Source organism: Adiantum capillus-veneris, chromosome 26 (genome assembly GCF_014529385.1).
Source record: "Adiantum capillus-veneris isolate H3 chromosome 26, ASM1452938v2, whole genome shotgun sequence".
NCBI lineage: Eukaryota > Viridiplantae > Streptophyta > Polypodiopsida > Polypodiales > Pteridaceae > Adiantum > Adiantum capillus-veneris.
This window is the reverse complement of record NC_140956.1, coordinates 135136103-135140270: the sequence shown is the minus strand read 5'-3', so window position 1 is coordinate 135140270 and position 4168 is coordinate 135136103. Positions and strand designations below refer to the sequence as shown.

Genomic DNA, 4168 nt, shown 5'->3' with positions numbered 1-4168 from the left:
TCAAGCTTGAGCAAAAAGGAGGGGTCGACCAAAGCAAGCAAGGGGTGTACTTGGGGGTATACACCCTCTCACACACTCATTTTTCACACATTCTCACTTGGTGAAAGTGCAAGAACTCCATCTCCTTCTCCAATCTTGTTGAGAAATGGAGAGCCTACACCAACACTCTTGGCTATGGAATGCAAATCCAACCAAGAGCCATGCTTCAATGCTTAAGCTTGCCATCTTCTCCATCTTCATTACTATGCTATTATGTATGCTAGCAAGAAGAGTGATGATAAGTGAGGAACTATTTCTTTCTCCTATGAATCTTTCTTCTTCCTCTTCCCTACCCTCATTCCTCACTAGCTCTCTCCACCTTCAAAGGTGTTTGAGGCCTTGGGACTGATATCGAGGATGGTTAATAATTTTTACAAAGTCTACGTTATGCTCGTGATGCATGAAGGTTTCCATCTTCATATCATGACCAAGGTCACAAAATGAACACAAAGATTGTATTATGCCAAGTCTCTCTTTATTGGAAAATCTATAATACAAAAGTCTATTGGAGGGGGGACCAGTTCCACATGAATCCGGTCCTCAAATGTTGTCAAGTTCACTACACTCTCTGTCTTGCAAAAGTATTGTTCATGCCAAGTTAATTTATAATGGTTATGTTGCTACCGCTAATTTAGTTCATCCTCTATGTTTTCAAATTAGTCTCACAAAAATACTCTCTTTGATTCTCCTAATTCCGCTATTCTCAAAGTTCATAGGCCATTCCATTACACTTAACAACCCATCTCTTAGGTGAATTTAATTATCTTTAGTGGTCACCTAGAAGAGCCATTTTCATCCTCCTTTGAGATGAAATCAGAGAAAGCTATTCACGACCCATTGAAGGTTGATTCATACTGGAGGGATTAGGCTCCTCAACCAAAGAGCTCCTTTTCATCGGTAGAAGACCTTGTCCTATTTTTTGGTCCACATCCCACTTGGAAAGTCTAATTTTATTCCTAGTAATGGAAACAAGCTTAACCCATACCTCTTGATCTCTCATAACAACACCTTTCACATTAGCAATTATATGTGTGCCAATTTGTGATACAAGCCGAGTCCCTTCCTTTCGATTACGCTAACTCGAGAAACATTGAACACTCAAGTTCCGGTGGTTGATGCACTTTAAAAGAGCTGGAGTTTCTATCATCTCGATAATTGTTGTTCCGATCTCTATGATCATCATTGTCGTCAGTGCTAGCATTCCCATTGTGTTTATCCTTGTGATCATCATGCTCTCTATGAGTCCTTTGATCATCATCCTTGTGGCCATGATCCTTTTATATCCATCCTCTTTGTCATGGTATTATTGTCTTTCATACCTTCTCTCATGTCGATCATGTATTCCATCCTCATGTCTATCACATCTTCCATCATCATCTCTTTTGTGACCTTTGCCATCGTGTCGACTGGAATACTAGCTTTTAAAAGCTTTTGATGCACAATTAACTATCTGACCTTGTATTCTCGACCAGTTTGATATATTGTTTTGACTTCCACCTGTGCCGAATGGAAAATGAGACAGAACAACATAATTATTATGATGATCGTAAGAAGAGTTGCTTGTGTCAAGGGGAGTTGGCCTAGTGGTAAAGGTGAGGGGCTGTAAGCGCCCCACTATAGTTCAATCCCCGAGACATGCGGGTGTGGGTGAGTGGGCGCAATTCCGTAACACTAGTTGAAGCGAAGCTTCGAACGTCTATTTAAAAAAAAAGGGTGAATTATCAAAATACCCCTCTAATTTGTGGAAATTCCCAAAACACCCTCAATATTTTGTCATAAATTCCCAAAATGCCCTTCAAATTTTCCAAGTTTTCCAAAATACCCCTGATTGTGAGATTAAATTCCTCCAAAAATTAAAAAACTTGTAACGTTTCATAAGAAACTGATTGTTTATCAATACAAGATACTAAAGCTGAAATTTGAGTTGGTTATGTAGCCTTTAGAGATGAATCGCTTCATTATTTTGCTTGTTTTGCGAGATAATTTGTGACAAATTACATGCTAAGCACTCAAAAAAGGATCTCAATAGTCAAAAAGAAATATAGATTAGAAAGTTTTGAATAATCCAACTAAAAAAGATACAAGGGCATTTTGGGAATTTCCACAAATTGGAGGGGTATTTTGGTAATTTATCCTATTTTTTATAAGCAATCTTTTCCACCAACCGAATAAGAACCGATCGAGGGACGTTAGCCTAGTTCTTCCGCGATATTTGGCCGAATTAGGTTTTACGTGGGTGACTAAAACACGCCCTGAGGAAGGGGAACAGCTGCGATCTGCGCGTAACGAAACGCAGGTCTCATTCTTCCCCTGTCCGCGCACACAGCTCCCCAGCCCGTCCTTCCGAATTCGTTGATCTTCCATTGACATTTTTGCTTCTGCAACGATCGGCAATGGGTTCTACCAAGCCAGGTGAGGACGATGGGCGGTTTTACAATCCATATGCTCAGTACCATGGAACGGCCTTTGATCAAAAGTCTGTCAACAAGCTATATCGCCTCCCTTCTTCACCAGAATTCCTCTTTCCCGAAGAGGCGGCTGTGCAACGAAGAAACTGGAGTGAGAATTTGACGTATTACACAGGATGTGGGTACCTCTCAGGTGCCATTTCTGGTGGTACCCTTGGTCTGGTTGATGGACTGCGTGCGGCTGAGGAGGGCGACACATTGAAGCTCCGCATCAACAGAGTATTGAACGGCTCTGGCCATCGGGGTCGATCTTATGGTAACAAGCTGGGTGTTGTGGGTCTACTATATGCAGGGCTAGAGAGTGGGATCATGCATTACCGTGGCACAGATGATATGCTTAACAGCATTGCTGCAGGGCTTGGTACAGGTGCTCTCTTCCGTGTCGCTGCAGGTCCACGTGCTGCTGCTTTTGCGGGTGCAATTGGTGGTATTGCTGCTGCCACCGCTGTCACAGGAAAGCATGTGATGAAAAGGTATTTGCCTATATGAGTTAGGTCACATCTTAGTGAGAGTGAGCTCTTCCTACATTGGGATTTCCTCATAAATGTACAAGAGGTACGAATTTTGATTCCAATCAGCGATAGGCTGTTTTTAACAGATGTGAATATATATGCAAATGGGTCAAGCATTTGGCGTCTGGTATGGCTCTTCGTAATAAAAATACACATGGAACTTTCTGACGTCATAGGACTTGTCTGAAATGATACTTGCCATGTTCATACTTATGTGGCGCCGAGATTTTGTTTTTTTGGGGGGGATTTGTCTTGGGTGTGAATTTAGGTGATTATTGAGTTTTGACTATAGAATGTGAAAGTTGAGCCCTTAAGCCTTTTGTGCAAGACTCAAGTGGCCAGTGTTGCTCTAGATGAATCATCATTCATGAAGCATGCTGAGAGTGGAGGCTAAGGTTCAATTCATGCATGTTCCTTGTTTCTCTTGATCTAGTTCGTTCAATGAAAAGTGACCCCATATATATATATATATATATATATATATATATATATATATATATATATATATTATGAGAGAGAGAGAGAGAGAGAGAGAGAGAGAGAGAGAGAGAGAGAGAGAGAGAGAGAGAGAGAGAGAGAGAATCTTTTTACCTCTATTAGAGGTCGAAGTTGGCCTACGAGACATATCAATCATACATGTGTCATCCATCTACATGGCATATGGAAGGGGGGGGGGGGGGAGCTCTATCTATAGGGGGTATGGGTGCTCATCTCTATGCTTAGAGAAGGACAATTATAAAGAGCTTCACGTGGACTAGCTTCATTTCATGTCAAACTCGAATGTAAGATCTGGTGCATGGGTGGGTGTCATGTAAGGGTTGTGTGTGGTTGCGGCTGGGTCTAAGAAAATCTCTCCCGGGCTGTCGGGTGGGGGCGAGTTTGGATCTCCCGGATTTGCATGCGATGGAGTCTTGGAGCTGGGTATCCTGGAGCTCGGGGCGCCTCCTTGCTCTCACTGTCTTAAGCTTGCTGTAGGGTGATCCCTCGTTGTGTTTAGTTGATGGGTGGTGGTAGGGTGGTGGTCCTATAGAAGTATTCTATAAGTTGTGATTGTCCCCCTGGTGCTAGGTTCTAGCAATATCTCCCTCTGTCTAAGTATAGTATCTCCACTAGAAAACGGCCAAAGTTGTGTTGATCTCTAGACTCCAT

At 42.2% G+C, this 4168-nt stretch overlaps 1 pseudogene; it reads left to right on the top strand.

Moving 5' to 3' along the window:
* The first annotated feature begins 2230 nt into the window (after positions 1 to 2230).
* On the top strand, positions 2231 to 3187 carry LOC147424243 (mitochondrial import inner membrane translocase subunit TIM23-2 pseudogene; annotated as a pseudogene).
* Positions 3188 to 4168: the final 981 nt, after the last annotated feature.